The following is a 23,700-nucleotide window of genomic DNA, read 5'->3' on the forward strand; positions in this document are numbered from 1 at the left end:
ATCAGCCGATGAGCCGCCTGTTTGAGTTTAAATGCAAATATTGATTATTTGCTAACACAATTTGCCTCTTCTGTTCTCTCATTTTGCATTCTGAAGCTTCACCTAAAGCCTGGTTGAAATGCAGAGGCGTCTCTTTGTTCATTGCTTTTAAAGTTTGCAGTGTACAGCAGAAAAGCTCCACTTGTGCTTCTCTAAATGAAAACTATTTCATATAAAAATAAAACCAAATTTTTTGCATGGGAGTGTCTGCAGACATAGTTCATCAGCTCAGGGTTTGACAAGAGGTAATAAAGCCAAACCACAAAAACACCGATAACGATGACAAATGACTAATAGAGACTAAAGTTCACGGCCTGAACAGTTCTTCGTTTGCCATCGTTTTTGAAAAACTTCAGGTTGTTTTTCTCTTCTTTTTCAAATTTGTCTGACAGAGAGAAAAAAATGTACTGACACACATGCTGATTCAGAGCACATTTCAATTTTTAATGTCAGATTAAACACATTGTTTCCTGTGGCTGGTTGTGATGTGAACATTTGGGATTTTGCCCAACTAGAGGGAAAAGTAGGAAAAGTGTCGTGAATCTGTGTAACCAGATGTGTTCAGTTCCACTCCTCTGAGCGTAATGGCAGCTGAGTACACCGTTTCTGTCAGCTCTCAGCACTGCACTGCGTTACAGTCACTGTTGTGTTCTGTCATTTTCAATGAGAGCGCAAAGGAACGTGAACCGCTGAAAAGCCTCTGCATTTCAGATTTTGTTTCGGTGGTGTTTTCTCTGCCAGCCTTGTGTCGAAAGGCTGGGAATAAATTATGTCCACTGCTAAACTCCACAGTTTGGTCTGTTTTTCTCCTTAGACTTTGATGGTTGACTTCCTGTCTTTGCTGTGGCACATTTGGAATATAAAGCTCTATATGTATCTTTTAGCATTTTTTTAAATATATTTGTCAAAACTGTAACCATGTTGTGATATATATATATGTAATATATGACAGCTAAAATGTGAAAAGATCAATCTGCTCCACCTCGTCCATGTGCTGCTACGGCTGTCAAAACCAACCAATCAGAGCAAAGGGGAGGGTCTTAGAGCTGTCAATTAAGAAAATGTTGCTAAATATGCTAATGGTAGAGAAACAACTCAGCATTTCAGGAAAACCGTTTATCTGCCTTCATAGGTGGCTATGCTAACTAGCCTTAGCATTCTTGACAGGCTATGATGACAGGGAGAATCTCTATGTAGCAGAGAACAAAGAGCGGTGGGCTCTTTGTTCATGCAGACATAGATCATGTACACACACATGATTTACAGCTCCAAGTCCCACCAAGTTTTGTTGCTCCTGGACTTAAGGTTTTTTCTTTTCACATCCAGTTTAAACTAAATATTCTGGACAAGATGTTGGTAAAATACAGATTGTAACATAAAAGAACCAGGATTAAATGCAAAACACTGCAAGTGTTTAAAAGAAAGAGAGAGATATGCGCCTTCCTTCACTTGAGGAATATTTTACTGCTGCTCAGTTTAAACTTCTAACCTGTCTGAATTTCACAACCTATTCCACAGGATGGAAGGAAAAAAAAACAGAAAGTTATAAAAGAAATTGCCAACCATGGCAGATTTTAAACTGTAAAATACCTTAAATTTTACTGATGATTCAATATTTGATTCCATGGAATAAAACAATCGAAACATGAACGAATGCTAACAGCAGGAAGGAAAAATAGTCTAAACTCTTCTTTTATCTTTGTCTAATGGTGCTAAAAAACAGATCAGCTAAAATCACTGTTTGTCTGATGTCAGCTTTTTAAAAACCATCAGAAAACCCATCAAGGCAAATGATTCCAGACACCAGCACTCAGATCCTTAATGGTTAAAAATACTTCTCCATAAATATTGATTAGAGATGAAAAACCATTTACTATAAATGTTTGTGATTAGAAAATTTACAATATTCACTGAATATTGTAAAGAGGGGAGGGAATCTGTGGTTTAGTTGTTTTTTTTTTAACCATTAATTATAGATTTGTTTGATGTCATTCATCCCATAAAAGGAAGAAAAAAAATTGTTTCCACTATTTTATCAGAATAACCCAAAAAGAAAAGTTTTCATTCACTGAAATAACACAACATGGGAGACCACAGTGTGTCGGTATGAGCAGCTGCTAAACCTGAAATGTTTCCCGACTCGTGGAAAAATGTTTTCAGTCTTACAGAAACTCAAATGACCTTCAACAGAAACCCTACAGTCTAATCCTCCAGAGTTTTCAGAATCATATGAGCCTCAGACATCATTCTCTCACTTGTGATATAATCAAAGCTCAAACTTTATGGTTTTTATCCTTTAATAGAAACTAACAATTGTGGCTTTCAGTCATTACATAATATAACTAGTTACATGATGTATTGCTGCTCTGGGTAAGACATTTGTTTTCCATCTATGCGACATAAAAGTTTGGTTCAAGCTTGTTTGCATAGACAGTAATTAATGCACCATCTGTCTTGTGTGCATCAATTTGTGCAGTGACTGAAAATTCAACATGATTTGTTTGGTTAACCTCAGAGTCATCAGCAGAAAACTTTCTGTTTTCATGTCATAAAAATCATCCTTTCCATGAAAACAGAAAAACAAAATACAGTTTAAACTGGAAAATACTTTTCATATCATAAGATTTGTTCAGATGATTCAAATAACATCCAAGAACCTCAGAGCCTTTGGCTTTATAAACCTTCGCTGCAATGATGAGTCACTTTACCTCTGAGAGGGAGTCTGTCTGTCCTGCTGATGACCTGTTCAAGATGTTTTCATCACCGGCTAATCATAAACTAAATGAAACATCAGGCGCTCCGGCTTCACTGTCTGTGAAAACGTCTCTCTGGAGCAGAGGAGCTGTGACCTGTCATCCAGGGAGATGAACATTTAGCTTATTTAAAGACCTGCTTCAATGCAGAGTCATCACACATCTTTCATAAAGTGGAAATATCACTTGATTGTTTTTTCAAATACTTTCTTCCAGTGCAGCCATTGTTTCTACTTGTTCATGTCAAGCTATTTTATCATAGGAAGCAGCACACCTATAGAGACTGATGTTTACAAAAGTTGGAAGTAGGTAGCTTAGAAACGGGATTAAACGTTTAATATCATCACCATCACCTCATACCAACTTTTATGGCTTGTTGAGCACTTAAAATACTTTGGTACACAGAGGAAGTCACGGTCAACTCAACAACTTCAAGTTGCCAAAGTATTATAGTCAGATGTAACGTTGTCTGTCTTAAAGTTCAAGTTTGGCCTAAACTAGGCAATGACCCCAACACACCAGGTTATTATTGGGGTTAGGGTGGTTCACTTGTAGCTGAGGGGTTTCTCAATCCATCATCAGTGAGTGGAAACAGAAGTTTAAGCATCTCTAAGTTGACAACAAGTTTATCCATCCATCCATCTTCTGTACACCCGAGTCCCTTAGTGGGGTCAGGAGGGCTGCTGATGCCCATCTCCAGCAAGGCATTTAGGGCGAGAGGTGGGGTTCATCCTGGACAGGTCAGCAGTCCAACGCAGGGCAACACAGAGACAGACAGGACAAACAACCATTCACACACACACACACCCCCACGCACACACACGCACACGCACGCACACACACACACACACACACACGCACACGCACACACGCACACGCACACACGCACACGCACACACCCACGCCTACAGAAAAATTAGAGAGACCAGTTAACCTGACAATCATGTTTTTGGACTGTGGGAGGAAGCCGGAGTACCTGGAGAAAACCCAGAATCTTGCTGCAAGGCAGCTGCTCTACCAACTGCGTCACTGTCAGCCCGCAAGTTTATATGAACGGAAAATGTAGAATCAGTTGTTTACTGAGGCTGCAGCAGTAATAAGCTGTCAGCCTCGGGGTTGAAGCTGTGAGAGACGAAGGCAGATTTATCATTTCGGGGGAACAGAGAGCCTGTTGATGAGTGTGTGATGTGTGTGCGTGTGTGTGTATCTGTTGATGCGTGCCCTCAGGCTGCTCTCAGAGAGGATGCTGGGTAACCCTGCTGGTTCTTTCATCAACGTCTTCACTTTTGCTTTTAAAAGTTTTCTCCTCTCTCAGCGTTTTGTGTTCTTAATCATGAACAACCTCTCCTCTCCTGCTAAGTGCATCTTTTTTTGTTTCATTTTCATTCCTCACCTGTTTATCTGACATGCTGTCCTGATTTCTGTCTAATGAAACACAAATCCTCCTCATTGTAACCAAACTTAGACGTTTGGTCCTCCTGCTCTCTGTTTTCTCCTCCCCATTCATCCCACCACCTTTATCCTTGTTCACATCCTCCTCACCTCTCATTGATCACTCTGATTCTCTCCTTTCACTTCTTCCTCACTCGTCTCTCCTGGAACTTCAGATGGTTCAAAACTCAGCAACCCCCATAATAACCAAAACGTCACAGAACCCTGTGGGAATCCCCGAGTAACGCTGGAGTGTGTTTCCCCTGCTAAAATGAAGCTCTGCTCCCAACCAATCACACTTTGAAAACAATAATCACTAAGCAACCAATGAGATGGTTTACTGATACACATCACTGAATATGAATGTTAGGTAGAATATCAACAATATGAAAGTTTTTTTCTGTGATTTATCCAGACTTATTTTTCTGTTCTTCAAATGTTTTATGTGACACTTGGACATTAAAAGAAAACATTCCATGTTTTTTTTTTTTCATAAACGTTCATGTTTCATTTCCCTTTGGGATCAATAATTCTGTTCTACTTATGAGGCACATCATGAATTCTCTTTGAGCTGGAAAATGCATCAATGAACCTTCTTGTGATATTGGTGCTTACTGCAGTTAAAATTCAAGTAAAACTTGAACATTTCAACAAGAATGTGAAAAATTAAAATCCCCATTTTTATTATTTATTAGTTTTTTGTTTGTTTTAGTTTTTATTTTGATAATTTAGAATTACATTGTTTTAGGGATTGGACTAAAAGGCAGACAGGAAAGTGGAACTTCCCTGATATCCAATTTAATAAAGAGTTCAACAAAACACTAAAAGCAAAACACTTCTAGGGAGAAGTGGAACACAGAGGTAACATGAGGGAGAATCCAACAAGGTAACAGGGAGCAGAGGAGTGCGTGGGCGGGTGTGTGCGTGTGGGTGTGTGTGTGTGTGTAGCTTGTTGTTGCGCAACACCTCCCCCCCTTCTCTCTCACTCTACTTCCCCTTCTCAGAGGAGGGAGATGTGCAGCCAGCTCTCCATCTAACGGGTAATTTGAGTTTTCTAAATCTGATGGGATTTTACCCTGTTCAGAACTGAGTAAACTCTGTTTAAGCTGGCATCGAGAAAGACTCGCCTGGTTTCTAACGACCTCCATCCAGATGTCCCACCCTTTTTCACCCTGTGAATTAGCCAGATTGAGTAGCTTGCAACCAACTAGCTTCACAGAGCACACCTGTTAACGGTCGCTCTTTCTCTTTATTACAACTTGCACTTGTTACTGAACCAGGTTGGTTTTAGTGACTCGGGCGAGTCCCAAGGGTGTTTTAGTTTTGGCTAAAAGCAACCTATAAAACATTTCTACTTTTTCCTCCCAGAATCAAACTTCATAGCTATTTCACAACCATCAAAGAACTTTAAGGTGACTCATTAATTGAATGTCCACAACATCTTTTAGATTTTCTTAATGCTAATTATTTTATTAGTAAGGCAATTTTGCAAGGGTCAGTACAGCTTAATTCAGTAGCAGAAATAATCAAATAAGTAAAATCAATAATCTAGCCTATCTTTCCCTAATGCTGACACTGAGAACTAAAAAGGGAAACTTTGAGAGAGACGGACAGAGTTTGGCATTTTGAACCCCAGAACTGGCCTGATGATGAAGAAGGTGTTGCAGCAGCAGGAGGTTCCCAGTACAGGAAGAGTACTGACTTAGAGCGGCAGGTCTCGGGCCTCAGGGTGACTTCCTCATGCGTGTAGCGGTCCTCAGCTTCTTGTCTTGCAGCTCTGTAGCTCCCTTCTCCTCGTCTCACGATCTTCCTGGTCCCACGGAAGGAACACACCAGTTCTTCCTCTTTGCCTTTGTTCTTTGCCTTTGTCTTTATCTTCATCTTTGCCTTGTTCTTTGTCTTTGGGGGTCTAAACCCAGCTGTTGAGAGAAGTGCGATTTGAAGCCACATGTTGCGGGGCTAACGGGTTGGTCCCCATGTGCAGAACAGTCTTCGGTTCTGTGGCCCCGACTCTTCTTCAGCTGCAGAGTTCTTTGTCCATCTCCGTCTTGGCTCGAAGCTGCCTGAAGGATCCAACCAAAGATTCCTCTGTTGCACCCACCTTATAAAGGGTTTATCCACCTTTTGGTGCGTTTGCATTGGCTAGCTTTGTTGCTGTGCCTGTCTCATTGGCTGACTGCTTGGACAGATGATCTCATCTCCATCACCCTGGAGACCTTATGACCGGATCTCTGTTCTAATGTCCCCAAGTTGCTCAATAGTTCCTCCTACCTCTGTTTCCTGCCCAACCTTTTCTTAGGCAAGTTGAAGTTTAGCAATAAGGCTTTATCTTCTCCGTTCTCCTATCAGTTCCTATTTCTGCCCTGTCCTTCCACCTACCATCTACCTCCTACACAACATCAGTGACCTTTAATTACAGTTACAACATTTTACACCTTTTCAAGTTCAATGTCAAAATCACATTTATAACCTTTTAGTTTATCTGATTCAACATTCATTTATAATGTTATAATAACCATAACTTATTAGTTACTCTTATTATAATCATAATGTGAGTTATTACAGACACTTCTGACAAGAAACCAATAATAATCCATTATTCTAATTATCTGATATCATGTTACAGTTACTTGTTTCACCTTTAAGTACTTCCACAAGTGTAAGAGTAAGTGTAAATATTCTTATAATCAAATCAACATCAACCACTGGTTAAACCAATATTAATTATTGCCATAATTATAAGTCATTATTTTAAGTATTTTACTGTGGGTTTTATCCAATTTCTCAAAATGTTTAGATTTTATTCTTTAAAAACCTTTAATGCTTTAAAATAAGGAATGGTCTGAATTATTTTTAGCCTGATGCAAGACAGAAACTTCCCCTTTATTAAGGAAATCAGCTTTTCCTGTTTCATGACTCTCTTTCTGCCTGACTTTGATTTTTTATGATTAAATATAAAAAAGTAGAATTAAAGCAAAGTTTGCAGGACACAATAACAACACACACAACCAGATTCATTTTATTACAGTCTGACTCTACTGTTGGGTCTTGATGTCACCTATGTCATTAATTTTAAGGTAATTTTATTTATTATTACTATTAAACTAAAATCTCCAGCATGGGGAAGTGGGATGAGCTCGACTTTTCTCGACAAGGTGTGTGTGTGTGTGTGTGTGCGGTCGAGGGAGTGAATGGGAGGAAAACTGAGACAGAAAACAGCTGTGATGAGAGACAGGCTGAGAGCTGGAGGAACATAGAGTTAGTTCCTCCAGCCCTCCTGACCGCAGCAGGGACAAGAAAATGGATGGATGGATAAACTTGTTGTCAAAGGAAAGGAAATAGAACAAAAAGTAACAAAAACATAAACAGAAAGAAACATTAATCAAAGGAACCTGAATCTAAGTGTACAATAAATAATAACCCAGGTAATAAACACACAAAGGAGTAGCGGTGGGTCATCGGTTCTAAATTTTCCTCAGGTGTGTGTGTGTGTGTGTGTGTGTGTGTGCGTGTGCGCGCGTGTGTGTGTGTGTGTGTGTGTGTGTGTGTGTGTGTGTGTGTGTGTGTGTGTGTGTGCGTGTGTGTGTGTGTGTGCGTGCGCGTGGTCTGTCTCTGTGTTGCCCTGTGATGGACTGGCTACCTGTCCAGTTGACAGCTGGAGACAGACACCAGCAGACCTCCTGACCCTGAAGGGATCAGGGTCAGATGGATGGAAGAATCTTTTGCAGAAGATAATTAAAATAAAAACACAAACAAAAAAACAATAGTGCATCAACATAGGAGGGAAAACTATATAAAAAAGAAATGTATTCATTAATTTAAATATGCATTTATTAATATGTCAGCATTTAATTTTTGGTGAAAGTGAAACTGGTGAAACTGGAACAACTACTGTTATTGATTTGTTCAACTTATCAAGTTGCTAAGTAAAATAACTCCTGTAGTGTTTCTATACATTTATAAAAAATATATATATTCAGAATTACTCTGCCATGCTTTTATTTATTTATTTTTTTACCTTATATGAAATAATTGCCTTAGTAATCATTTTCAATCATATTCAATAAATTTGTAACACTGAGTACATATAACTCCTGTTGGTAAAATTCTGTTCCAGAGGTTCTAGATCAGTTTAATTCAACAAAATGGCAAAAGATTTACTAAGAGAAGATCTGCAGGTTTTAGTCAATGACTATGCAATTCCTGCAATCCAGGAATTTATTTATCAAATTCCAGAGGAAGATTGGGAGGATTTTGAATTGTTACACCTGGATGAGAGCATCAGAGAGAGGACCAAATACCTGTTGCACTTCCTGACGGAGGTTTTTTCTGATTTCGTTTTGGACTTACTTGAGAACCTGAAGTACAAATATGGCAACTTAAAAGCCACATTTGGAAACCAGGTTTCTCAGACTATGGGGATCGAAGACAACATTCAGGCAGAATGTACTCAGGTATTTAACTTGCTTTTCCTAAAGCGTGTTATATCAGTGGTCACGTCTCATTTGGATGAGGAAAACCCCATAGAGTTTCTCAAGCTGGGTTTAGGGCTCAGTTCTTCGGTTGGACCTGTTATCAATTTTGTTTTTTTTGCCTAAATCATCTTTTGGTAAAAAAATGACACAGGCCATTATTTTAGGACGGTGACGACATTAAAGATTAAACCAACGTTATGTCACCCAGTGATGCTCTTACGGAAGCATAGGTAACAAAGTATGTACTGCCATCTAGTGGCCATGCTTAGTTAGTTATTGTTAGGTTTCGTAATGATTCTCATCTGATCCGGGGTCAGCAACCAGCAACCTAATAATAATGTACAGAATTAAATGTACTGTAATGTACATTTGAAAATGATAAGGAGCATAAATATGTTTTTAAATATAGGTATAATACATAAAAATCCAGGTTTTAGTCTTTTTTCTGTTTTCATGGCTTAACTGCATTTAATTTCCACAACCTGAATGGCACTAGTTATTTTGTTTAGATATTTTTAAAACAGATTTAAAACTATGGAATTTTTTTTTATAATTTTCCACTAGATTTTATTTTGTATTTTTTTAAGTGTTGCACAACTCCAGCGGTGGAGTAATTACATTTCTCCATAAGACGGTTGTACAGAGGAGCTCCACTAGGTGGCGCGACTGCACTTTCTCTGCAGTTCCGAAGCAACTCGGAGGGCTCAGCCCCAACTTCCTGAACAGGAATGACAGCGAAAAATATTGATAAAATTCGCCCTGAAAATGGAGGCTGATGAACATTTCTCCAGGTTCCTTCAGTGTGGAGAGAGAGAGAGAGAAAAGAACACGAGGAGTTGTGTAGTTAGGATTCAGCCTTTCTTCATCTGCTCCTCATCTCCATCCTGGTAATCGGTGCAACATCTGCAGGGAGGAAAGGATCCTGCCACACCTGAGACTATTTTTATTTCACAGACTCGCCCTTCCCTCTCTTCTCATCTCCTGACAGGCGCAGAAGCAGAAAGGTGACTGCAGATTGCCCCGGAATACACACACCACAGCTCTTTAAATAAACAGTGTGATCCTGCAGGTTGGGCTGGATGCAGTCTTGTCTCTTTGGCTGCTGTCATAGCGACAGCAGCAGCAGCAGAGCAGGAAGCTGGTGAGATGATAAGCAGCAGATACAATCCAGGGCTCCCATGAATATTTCATTTGTGGAACGATGAAGCCAGAAGAGAGAGTGAGGAAGAAAAACCCCCAAAAAGTGTCAGCTTGTGTTGTTGTCCTCTCATCTGCTCATGACTGCTTCTTCACCTCCCAAACTGCCAGATGGACTATTTTCATTATCTGACCGGCTTTTGTAATTAGTGGTGATAAGCTGGGAAATTAATGAAATTAGACACAGACATGGACCATGTCACACTCTGTTTTTCTACACCCAGGGGTAAAACATGAACAGAGAGCTAAAGTATTGTCTCAGTAAAGGTCAGAAGACAGTCCACTGAATGTATATATTATGAATATGAAGGAAAAACTCCCAGAATACATAGCTGTATCACATGAAAACATGTTGAGCTGGATGATCTTTCACTCCCCGTTCAGTATTTGCCCTCCTGTTAAATGACATTCCCTCAAAAATACAGTTTCAGTTTGGCCACAAACTTAATACTTCAATCCCCAATAATGTAATTTATTACTAAAAGTATCATATAGAATAAAATCCAAATCTGCTGATTTGTTTTCTAAATAGGATTTAATGAGAGTCATCATTATAAGTTCTCACAACTGTCTCAATAACCACACTTCTATGGAGGACCAATCCTGCCCGGTGAAGAAGGAAGTTGCCTCAGTGTCTTCCTCAGAGGTTTTCATGTTGTCTTCTCCAGAGATTCTTGGTGCAGCGCCACCACAGGTGAGGAGGAGAACAGGTTTTTAAAACGGTTTGCTTCATTTGACAGCAGTGCAGTGTGAAAGCGAACCACAAGCTGAAAACCTAAAAAATTTAGCAACTTTACCATACTATGGTAAAGTTTACCATATATGTATAGTAAAGTTGCAACATTACCATAGTATGGGGTAATGTTAATGTACCTCAAGTACAAGATGAGGTGTGAAAACCTTTACTACAGATATTTACAACATTCTTTAATGTCTGTCTGGCTAAGAAGACAGGTCAGGTCTACGAATGTGTCGCAGGACAGATTTTGTCCAAACTGGTAAGTTAATGCAGACTCAACTTTCCTGGACCACCTCTGAGGAGAATCTCAGTCGAGTGCTTTCACACCTTACTGGACACCATCCAACCGCTCGGGAAGTGTGAATGACCCAGACTAACCTAAATCCACAGAATGAAGTCAGTTTACCTCCTGCAGCCTGAATCAAGCATTTTCTTCTCTATTAGTTTCTGTTTACATCAGTGGTGCCCAAAGTCAGTCCTGGAGGGTCGGCACCCTGCATGTTTTAGTTCTCCAACAGTTAACAACCTTTTCAGCAGGTCAGTATTCTTCTTAGGCCTTTCTCATGAACCATCATTTGATCCATGTGCATTAAACCAGAAGGAGAACTAAAACACGCAGGATGCCACCAGCCGTCCAGGACTCACTATAGGCACCACTGGTTTATGTGATCTACTTTCTGAGCTGGTGTGAAGAGAGACAATCAAAGCAAATAAATACCTAAAATATTTAGATAATGGAGAGCAAAGAGGTGGACCACTCTTTCAGATGTTTGCATTGAAAGCTTACATTTTTAGAAGTGAGGTGAAGTTATTGTCCAGTAACAGTTTCCTTAAATCAAAATAAGCTTCTTCTGGCCACGCCTCCCTAGTCATACATCGTACATCTTTGAAAAGCATTAGTAGAGTCTCCCTCACAACCAACAAGAATGCAGCAAGTAGTTTCTGGATGGTAAATGAACAACTCAACACTTTCCAACAGCCATTATGCAGCAGTAAAACCAGCCGACCAAACATGCTGAAGCTTCCATTGAGTTGCTAGGTGATGGGCTGTGTTGCTAGGTAACGCTGCATTGTGACTCAACAATCGGGAGGTTTTGGAAACAGGTAATTTTCCAGACACCAAAAAACATTAACTGACTGCCAAAATCCAATTAGGTCATTTTTTTAAAGTACATGGATTGTTTAAGAAGCAGTAGGAACCGATATGGAAGTAAAAAATAAGAGCAAAATGTGAATTTTTCATAATCCATCCCCATTAAAAACGTTCAATATCAGATAGGTCTAAGAATGAAACAAAGCAAAGCAAAAAATGACAAGTTACTCCTGGGGTTTTTATAGACAAAAGTTTCTTTATTGAAAATCTTTTTTCCTTCTTTCAAGTATAAAAAGGTTGATCGTATGCATACTATTTACAGCTTCAACATTGCAGGCAGTAGAAAAAAGAAGTGTACAGTCAAAATAATCGTAGCATTCAAGATAATGTGTTGTGAAGTGAAGTGAAGACATTCTGGTTGGTCGCTGCGTCACCGAGGCTCCACCAGGGAGGGACGAGTTCAGTTCGTCACCTACGAGACACACGGACGCTGGGTTCAAACGCAAACCCAAGTCCCTCTACGAACAGAGCCAGAGACCGACAGGAGCTCAGCATGTCCAACGAAACGCGTTTAAAACGTAGAGGAACGTTTTCACCCAAACAAAATCCAGTGCAACGTAAAATCTGTTTGTTTTTTCCTTTTATTAAAAGCTTTTGTTTCCTGACAATGTGATAGCGTTGATGGAAGACTCCGTGTTTGTTTGCTGCTGCTTAAAGGATTCGTGACATCTGATCAAACGCTTGAGTCCAACAAGAGAAAAATCGACTAAAGTTTAAAAGCTGTAAGTATTTTTCTCATCGTTGATCAATGATTGTTGTTGGATGTTCATGTCTGTTATCTGGAGGCTGAAAAGGACAAGGCTGCGATGCTAATGTTGTTGATGATGGTTGTTTTTATAAATTGTAGATCATTGTCTATTTTGAGTATTTTAGATGAATGGAAAACTAAGATTGCATATTAAAACAATGAGTACCTTTCAGTCACAGTAATTGTTTGATGTATTTAAATCGTTTTAAGAACGTCTTTTGCTTTAGTCTGTTTTTCTTAGTACTTTTATATTTTCTACCTGGATTAAATGTGACTTGATTGAAACTTGATCACAACTTTCAAAGAAAATCCAATAACATTTTTAATATTAGATTTTTGTGGTTGCAATTTGGGAAAGCTGTGGGATTTGCTACTTTTATCGATATAAGACGCTAACGGATTTCTCTCAATTGTTTAGTTCAAATCTTAAAGGAATATGTTCACAAATAGAGGCTGAATAGTTTCACCCAAATAAAATAAAGTTTATTTCTCTAATCCAGGTCAGATTTACGTCCAGCATACTTCAGTCAGGTCAGCTGTCTTTGTCATAAAATTCTTGTCATTAAATTCAGTATTAATTATTTTTTCAATATTAATTATTTTTTAGGAAAACAGGAAGAAAACCGATCTTCAGTTTCTCTGAAAATGAATATATTTTTTAGCTGTATGTATGCAGTAATCACCTAAATTAACATAATAAACTAATTAAAGGTATATTCACCTCTGTTTATATTTAATCTTTATATTACATATCATGAGTTTCCCTGATACGTGTCCCGTTGCTTTAATGAGACGCTGCCAGCCATGCTAATGGTGCACACCTGCAACTTTTCCGTCATTTCATACACACGGCAGCCATATTTGATGCTGCTCTCATGGTTGCTAGGCAACCTTCAACATTCCCAGTTCAGTTCAGTTGTTTTTGTGTTTCCAGAAAGATTCCCACCGGATAACCCACCAACAGCCATTTAACTAAAGCCGTCCATCTATGTTTTTGTGTTAGATGCACAAAAACAGACATTTTGAGGAGGAAACCAGAGAACCCAATGAAAAAAACACCCACACACACACACAGAACATGACGACTTTAGATTGTAATTGGGATTTGGATTCTTTCTTGTTGTGAAACAATAGTGCTGATCACTGCTACGATGAAAGCTACATTTATTGATATGAAAACTGTTTTTATTTGCAAAGTCTTTATCCAGGCTACATTACCAGCATAGTTTCTGTGTGTGTGTCCTGTTTTGGGCCCAGAGCCTCCAGGGTGCTCACATGTAACATTGCTTCAATGTTTTTGTTTTTTCCAAAAACATTTTCGAATAGTTTGTTTTCAAAATCAACCGAAAAAGCCAAGAGATAGACCACTGTTTGTACCATTAAACTAATAGTTAGTTGAAGTAATTTTTTACATTTAATTTATACATCTATCCCAAAGTTCTGCTCGAAATTTCTTAATGTTAGCTTATCTGCAGTCTTTAGCTAAAGTCATAAATTGTAGGGAGATTATAAATCTTATTATCTTATTGCACAAAGGAATCAGTCAGGAAGAGGATGGGGAAAAATCCAATTCAAAACTAAATCCCATGGCACTCTAATGTGGTCAAATATGTTATAAAAAAATGAATGACGAATTAATAAAAAAAACTTGACAGATGTTATAATTTGAGACTAACATCTAAAAATCTATTTGTTAAATGTGATGTAATTGTGAGAATTGAATGAATAATCAAACTCTAACCAAAAAACAGAACTCTGCCAAACATACCAGAGACCGCTCCAACCTAACAACTACAAACTACAGTCCACCTCTCCATTTTTGTTAACATTGTGTAAAGAAGAAAGTTGTGCTCAGTGTCTTCTTCATAGGGTTTCGTGTCGTTTCGTTCAGTGGTTGTTGGTACAGCGCCACCACAGGCGGAGGAGGGAACTGGTTTTTCAAAGGGTTTGGATTGTTTGACAGTGCAGTGTGAAAGAGAACCGCAGCAGCTGAAAACTTTAATCTCCAACATGTTTTAGTTTTTTGTGTAAAATACATTAGAACAAATGTATGTTAAACTTTGAATTCAAGGAAAGTTACAAAAAAAAATAATAATAATAATGTTCCCGCTAAGTTTTACTGGCATTTAGCAAATGCAAATAATTTTGGTAATTAAGCTAAAACGAGAAAAATTTGGTCAAATTTAACTTCAGTCAGTGAGAAAAAAAATAGATATTTATTTTTATTCTGTGTTTTAGCTCTACGTGGTGCATTAATGCAAGAGGTAAAGATCGCCAGAACAATCTTCAGTGGGATCCACAGAGAAATAAAATCAAAGTGAAATAACAAACCGCACTGTGCACCTGTATGTCATACGCTTGGTAGAGTGAAACGGCTGCAGATGTGTCTTATATAAGCTAAGCAATAAATAAATTATATAAGTGACTGTTTGGCAGCATCGTCTAATGAGCCTACAAATACATACACAGGAAGACTTGAGGTGGTGTTAAAGAAAGAGAGGCTGAGAAAGTGTAAAAAAAAAAAAGGGAAGAAGGTGAGAAAGAGAGGGGGTGAGGTGAGAGGGGAAGAAGTGAAGGAAGAAGGTGTGGAGCGGAGGGGGAAGAGGGGCAGAGGAAGCATGAATAATCCATCAGGGGATTCGCGGCATGGATTAAAACAAGGTGGGAGCCAAAAATATCCCCGGCTAAGGCAGCTTGGCGCACTGACGCTGCAACGGAGCGCAGCGTGACGGCGGCAGCTCCTGCTGCCAGTCTTCTACAGCTCAGGAAGTCAGACGTTAAGGGGGGATGAGGAGGAGAGGCAGGGATGTTAGTCTGTGCTCTAAAACTCCTGGTGTCACCAAGACGATGGCCGAGACCTCCTATTCTGCCTTAACACTAAATGTAGTTACTTTTAGACAAGCATTTGATTTTAGCTAAATACTTCATATCGATTTAGTATTTTTATGCTATGCTATGTCTTATTAAAGCCACATTTCATGGATTTTATGTAATAGACCAAAAGAGTAGTTTCTCATCTTAAAATGTTTCAAAGTATGTTTAGAAAAAATAAATAAAAATCTGAAAGGTGCGGCATGTAACTTTTGAATGAAATTAAATCCAGTGCAATAATTCAGCCTGTTCTGTGAAGGTTTGGTAGAGAACATTGGCAAACAGTGGAGAGGGTCAGCAAGATTAAGTTACCAAATTTCTTGTTCAAAACTGGGCCACTTTAAACAAGAGGGCATTAATTAGAGAAGCAGTCAAGAACTGTTTCCATTTATGTTTTTCTATGTGCATTTTTGAAGTGTTGCATTAGAAACGGTTGATGGAAAAGGAAAAATTCAATATAACTTCCTCAATTTTGCAGAAAAAAACACTTTGTAAGCTTTTGACTTTTCTGAAAAAGTTAATATGGGGAAAGGAAGATGGAAGCACAGCTGCCTAATAAGGCCTGACGTAGTGAACGGACCCCACCACTGGTGGGTCTGTGCCTGACCAGAGGCACAAATGAACTCGGATACATTTCAAAGTCTAAACTTTTAGCTTGGTTTGGACGACTCTCCATTTACTGAGATGTGTGATGCATTCTTGTTTGTCACCTCTGCATCTTTTTTTAATGTTATGAAACAATGTGAAGGCAGCATCATGCTGTGGGATTGTCTTTGAAGAAAACCTGTTGGATGTTTCAGACAACTCTAGACTCAGGCAAAGGTTCACCTTCCGGCGATGCTAACCTTCCACCAAAATTATAAAGTATGCATCCTCGTCCATAAACTTTAACTAAAATATGTAACACCAGGCTGCCTCTGAAACATTTAGCTTAAGTTCTAGACAAACATGAAAACATTAGAAGAGATTTGCTACCTAAAATTAGATGATAAAGATGTCAAAACATGAGTCCATGAATAATTGTCACAAAAATGTGTATTAACAGATGTATTTGTGCCATTAAGAAACATAAAAAAAAGAGAAGCTACTTGTTTATGGAGACTCCCAATCTGATCATACCAAAGTAAATGAGCTATCCCCAGTCGGGAACCAACTGTAATCAAGTATTTATGAGAATAATTCTGTCTGGATCCGAACAGCAGACATCGGATTGGAAAAACCGGGGTGATGGCTTGTGTCATAATCTGGTTTTAAAATCTTGAGCTCCGTTTTGCAAGATTCAAAAGCTCAAGCAAGGCATAAATTAGTAAGTGTGAGAAATGAGACAGTTGCTGATGGTGAACTGAGATTGCAAGCAATGCTAAACCAGCCTGTTACATCTAGTCACACTAATCAGAAATACCATCCAGATGAGCTCAGTCAGAGTCTTCAAAAAAAAAAAGTCTAGATTTAAAGTGTGTTAAAGTATTGCATAACTCATCTGACATAATCTGACCTCTGACAAACAAAGAGAGAAGTAATGATAATCTCTATCGTGGAACCTGAAACTTGTTTCAACACAAAAGGCAGTAGGAAAATGTTCTTCTTAAATGTCCAAAACTTCTCCAAAACTTCAGCTCTTGTTCATGTCATAGATTAATCTCATTGATTGTCATGGGTTGCAGAGGTTTGACCACTGTGGTTTGACCACTGTGGTCTTGTCCAACAGCTCCATACTTAACATTCTTGGTCCAACATGTCTGCTGTCCATGTTCTGCACACGTTCCAGCTTCAAACAGCTGCCTCCCTGTTTCTGTCACCAAACCGCCAAACCTGAGGTATCTGAGATAAACTTCTTTCTCCTGTCCATTTGAGTTATTCGCAATAAAAACATGACATCTTCAGACATGCCACTTTTCAGATCTCCTTCTTGATCATAGCATGTCTATTTCACTCTTTTATATTAGTAAACTTCATTCCCTTCTCAGAATTCATCTCCAATTTATCCATCTAGCTAACCTAGCCCTTCACTGGCTGACATAGTTTAGAGGATAGCTATACTAGCCCCTAAGCTAGGTCAGCTAGTTGCTAGCTAACACAGCACCTACCTAGTTTAGCCAGGTGCTAAACTAGCTAGCTCGGTCTAGTGTCGCTATGGATTACAATATCCGTGTTGTTGGCAAACATCACGACTTACATTAGAAACTGTCATCACCGTTGCCTTACTGTCCTTGTACATGTTCTCCATTGGATAGTTCCACGTCCCACCTACAGCTAATATCAGCGAAAATGTTAAAGCTGATCCTTTTGATTACATCCTCTGACCTTTTCTTACTTGTGTTTCCTGTGTTTTTTTTCTTACTTGTGTTTCCTATGTTTTTCTGTGTTACAGGGTACAGTAGACCCCCAGTATTCATGGGCATCAGGCACCACAGCTCTCCCCTCTAAAGACACTTACAGGCGCTTATTTTAACCCTTGTGTGTGCGGGGACTGGTGCAAACATAGAGGACTGTCAAATGATACAAGTTTTATGTGTGTGGGGTCGATGGGCCCCATTTCTACATACAAGGGTAAACAGCTCAAACACCAAATATACCTTGGTGTGCATTCATTTGTTCAGTGGAAACCGTCTGCAGTCTTCCTCATTTCTGCTCTTTGTGGTACAGTCAATCAGCGGTAAAGAAATAAAAATGGCACTTCTGGATTGATTGATTTGCAAATGCCAGCCAATATGTCTTCAGCTCGCCAAGTTGCATTTTCTTTTCATTTTGTAGATCTGGCCTACAGAACAGGTGGGTTTTTGGCCAATAATTTGGAATCACGTTCTACAGAAAAATCCAATATATACTGAACTGTGAACAGGCAGTTCACTGTATATTAAAGTTCACTGTCTGTTAGGTTCTATTGCAGACATGGTAGGGCAGCTGTGGCTACAATCCAGCAGCTCGTCATTATCAGCATTTGAATGAATGTGTGAATGGGAATGACTGATTGTTTCATTGCCAAGCGTCTTTGAGAACCCTCTGAGGGTTGAAAAGTGCTTCATAGGACTGATATTTCATTTCTGAGTAAGCTTAAGTTTACACTTTAGACAGAAGAAGCAGAAACACATTCTTAACTTAGTCAATGCAGCAAAACAAACTCATCAAGAGAAGCATAAATAGGAAGCCAATTATTATTCAATGAGCAGAATTTCCTCAGGACACTGGTCACTACGCTTAAATATGAATGATAATTAAAATAACAAAATGTACGCAAAAAACATCGCTGGTCCAGTTACAGTCATGTGATAAATCTAGAATATTGTTTAGTAAGAAAAATATTTTGTTGGGTTGTCCATTTTTTTTCACTGTGGATGGATGGATATCAAATTATATTTCACATGGTAAACCACTGCACTACAAGCTATTAAATACATTTTTGATGAATGCAGGCAGCAGCAGCCTATTTCGTGGCTCCACGGCTTGACGTACAAGATAGATGAGTTACAATAAAACAGCGATTTGTCCTCTGAGGCTGTAGTAGAAACAGCTTTGCCGCGTAGATCACTCCGAGAGCAAATTGTGATTGCATAATTTTATTGCCCTGCACTGTGGAGATGCTGTGCTGTCCTTCGGCTGCACAAACTGAACGCGTTCTGGCACGTAGACGACACCGTAGGAAATAATATTAACCAAACACTACAACTTAATCTTCTTCTTTGTCAGTGGTCAAATGTAATCTCCAATGAAGGTTGTGATGTAGTCTGACTACAGAGTCGTACAACAAAACACAAAGCTCTCACCTTTACAATGAATTAGCCATCAGCTAACACTAGGTGACTGTTAACTAATGATCTGTTCCCTGCGCCAGATGTTTTAGTGCATGTTTGCACATAAATATTTATGGAATAGAATAAAGCTTCAGCCTCTAGACCAGTGTTTCTCAACCTTTTTCAGCCCAGCGCCCCCCCAGCCTTTATCCAGGTCCCCCACCAAAGAATTTGCAGGCTACTTTGCACTGACCATTATTTTATTATTAATATAACTATCACTATTGTAGATGTTTTGATTTTTATGCTTGTTTCTGTATTTATCATTAAAAATAATTTCCCAGAGAACAAAAAGGTCATGGGAATAGAAATTATTTTCACAGGCATTTAAGAAAAATGCAACAAACATTCAAGTTAAAATTGGTAGGTCTAACAGCAGCCAGTCAGAGTGGAAACATTTTTTATTTTGTGCCATTTTCTAGTTGTAAATGTTCCACAAAATGACCAGATAAAAGATGTTCAACATGCCAGTTTAAACTTTGATCTATTTGCAAACGACTGAGCTCTGCAACATTAAAACATGGATAGAACTGTAACTACATTAATCATAACTCTTCTTCTCTTCAGTGTTTGTGGGTTTCTGGTGGTGCAGCTCTGTGCTGCCTTCAGGAGAATGGGACATTAGAGTATCAGCCATAAATTTCACCCACATGGCATTTATTGTTCAAACCAGAGCTTTCAGTGGAAAAACTAAAGTTCCAGATCCTTTTAATGCCATAGAAATATGAGACAGAAACATGGATTATATCTTTATATAGACCTGTCTATTGATTTATAGATTAATAGTTTTACTGGACAGAAATTACAAAGAACAAATCTGGTTCTTAATAAAATCCTAATGAGTCAAATTGAAAGTGTCATGGAGTCATCAGCCTCATGACATTAACACTGACATGAAAAATAATATTGAAGAAATAAATATATCAAATCTAGTTAAAAACATAAATAAGTGATCAGTTCTTTAAGATACACTTATTCTCAGTATTAAATGTGGTCTCAACAAACCCATGGCACTTCAACAATATTATTTTACCTTTTATCTAGAAATAGTGTCTGTTTATTCTTGCCATACGACTGTATGGCAACTGGCGACTGTATTAATTATTGATCGAAAGGTCTTGCCATACCAGTTTATTCCTCTGTATTTACTTTAGTTTCTTAGTTTGTTGTTGCATTTTGTTCTTCATTCATTTCCATTTAGTTTCATTTGATTAGTATTATCCTCTCTTGGTTTATTGCTATGTCCACTTTAGTTTCTTTCCTGTTGCTACATTTATTTGATCGTTTATTGACGCTCAGTAATCTTCACTCATCACCTGCTGCGCCACCTAATCATCATATGTTTCACATCATGTGTTGATTTTTTCACTATTCAGCGTTGGATTCTCTGTTTTCATGCCATAATTCACATCTAGTTCGTCGCTCCGTTTTATGTCCTTCTTTTCCTGTTTCAGAGTTTTGCGCAATGTGCGCGTCTTTTTTTTAACTCCCTAAGGTGCAGGGCGGTCGGGAAGCGTATTGATGGGGAAAAGGCAGACTGACATAAACCTTTTAAAACAATGGAAACAATTTCTGAATTCTGATTATTGAAATTTAAAAGTGCTGTGTTGTTCTATCATCCCCGTTTCATACCGGACCACTTACAGCTCCGGTGTTAACGCTATAAAATGAACGCTCTCTATCGTGGTATCACCCATGGAGGGATTTCTTTATTTAAATGGGTTCATTTTTCAGAGGGATACACAGTGAGGGTGTCGTTATTTTAGCTACCAGTAGCAGGAGAACAGAGCTGCGCCAAGAAGCTAACAGAAACTACAAACACTGAATAGAAGAAGAGCTGCCATCGATACAGTTGCAGCCAAGCATGATTTAATGTTACACAATGCAGTTTTACCAAGTTGCTCAAAGTCTAAACTGGTATTGTTGTGCATTTAAGGTGTAAAGTTTACCTTCGACCAAACGCCCCCCAAAGGCATCCCAGCGCCCCCCTTTTGTAAAAATGTCCGCCAGCGCCCCCTGCCATCCTCTGAACGCCCCCTGGGGGGCGGTACCGCCCACGTTGAGAACCGCTAGTCTAGAGCGTCTTTGAGTTGGCATTTTTAATAGAAGACTAGTAGCTAACTTTTACTATCAAGAAAGAAGCTGAAAAGACTGTGCTACAAAAGGAAGTTTAATGTACTGTGACCAGTATGAATTCATTTGATCTGCCTTGTCTAACCGCCACAATAAAGGTTTCATTTTTGAATTCAGATAAATTCATATTGTTGCAGTGATGTTAGCACCAGTTGACTAATCACTGACATGAAGTACAAATGACACGGATATTTCTCCTATTAACTTGGATTCCTCTGTTAAAGTTTCTACCAGGCTAATCAGCAAACATCAGGAAAGCAATGACTTTGATTTTCTGTGCTGCTTAAGAATGATAGTCTGCCAGTAGTTTTAGCAACAGCAGCAGAGGAAGTGAACGAAGTCGCTCTGTCCGTGTTGGCCCCATTTGGTGACATGGGGAATGAAAAAAAAACACATGTTCAGGAGATATTAAGTTGTGGCCATTACTTGTTATAATGAAGTCGTTCCTAAGAGTTATAAAGTCATGGGGATTTTTTTTTTCTCGCCTATGTCACCAGAAGGGCTCCTTAGCCAAACCAAGTACTGAAATAACATTGCGAAGCCAATTTCCTGGAAGCGTTGTAGCTAGAATCCCTATTTTTGAGGTTTTCTTTCCTCCGTCACACCTCTATTACATACTTAACAGAAAAACAGTACTAACTGGGTAAAATTTCAAACCTCAACAGAGTCCATACTTCCAAGAAGCCATCGTTTCTCAGCAGCTGAAAAACCCAGACCCTCTGTACGAAGCACAGCGTAGAACAAGAGGCTGATTTTATACCCGGCTAATGCTACACTTAACACACAATTTTTAATGGGAACAGAATAACACTTAATTATTTTTTTTAATTATTATTTAAACAAGGATCAAACTCATGTCTTGCTACTCGACAATATTTGGAAGAACTGTGACTCCACTTACAGCGGCAATATTTTCTTATAATTACCCTGTTGCTCAAAACTGACAGAAAATAACAAAATAGAGTTAAGATGTTAAAGATATTAGGAAAATAAAATATTAGCTACACGTGTCCCATGCAGATTCCATTAACTTAGATTTTTAGAAATGATTATGTAACTTTGCTATGCCTTGTAACTCTGTGGCTGCTGCTGTCACTTTGGAATGCTCCCTCTTGCTTTCTGCACCCTGTGTTGTTTCTGGGTTTTTCACAGTCTCTGGGCCATTCTTCATTCCCACATTTCACATGTACATGTTGCCATCAGATCCGTTCCTACTTCTGTGTTGTAAACAAACCATTTCATATCCTTGTATTTAAACAAATGTCTCTCTCTCTCTATATATATATATATATATATATATATATATATATATTTATTTTTTGGTATTTGTGCTTTTGAATATGCATCATGGAGATAATCATAAAACATTTGTAAGATTCAATATTACACCCTGTTTCCAGACCAGCTGAGTCTCTTAAAAATATTAGCCATTATAATCCCTGATTACACTAAAATAACTGTTCGCAGTATCGGCAATATTTATCAGTAACATCCAGGGAACATATTTCCTCACAGAAAACCATAAACAGAATATAGAAATTTCCTAGAAATCATTGCTTGTCAAAGCGGCTACAAAATGACTCTAAGGCAGATTTAAATGTACTGTTGGTAGAAAACGTCCCACGGCAAGAGAAGAATTCTGTATAAAATCAGTAAAACTGCAAAATTCTGTCATGGAAAGGTGTCCTTTTTGATCATCTGTCTCATTTTAGTCTGACTTTGAACCAAATGTTACTACTGACAGGAAATAGTGTTAGAGAAAACTCAAGCTACGATTGCTTTGACATCTTTAGCCTAGCCTAGCATTACGCCAGCCGTGCTCAAAATACCGTCTGTTTGACTTTTAATGCTGTTGTTGATACTGTCCCCAGGGCTCGGCTGTTAAAGCATTTTTCATTACCAGAACCTGTCATTTTTTTACAGAGTCAAAAATTATCTTTGAAAAATTGTCTGGATTTCTGTAGTTATAGTCAGTGGTACAGATTACTTAATGTTTGGCTAAAATAATGCCATCCCCTAATTATATTTTGTTTAACAGCTTATGATAAGATGATTATGATTTAGCTGTTTTTTCCAAATCATTTTTAATTACTTTCTATGCAAATAGGTAAATTTTGCTAAATTCAGTATAGCGTGCAATCACTTGGACAAAACTATAGCCTACTAGGATGTAGTGAAATGTTGACTGCAAAGATGTTAAAGGAGATAAATTTGGGAATTAAGCCTGAGAAGCATTTAGCAACGAGTTTACATAGCTTTGCTACCAGGTATTGCCTGCTATAGAGTGAAATACATCAAAGGTTTATATAATTTTGACAATATTTTACATGTCTAACCTACCGGTTTTCTGCTGTAACGTAGCACAATTGC

This window comes from Poecilia reticulata, chromosome 21, assembly GCF_904066995.2.
Source record: "Poecilia reticulata chromosome 21, P_reticulata-male-v2, whole genome shotgun sequence".
Classification (NCBI taxonomy): domain Eukaryota; kingdom Metazoa; phylum Chordata; class Actinopteri; order Cyprinodontiformes; family Poeciliidae; genus Poecilia; species Poecilia reticulata.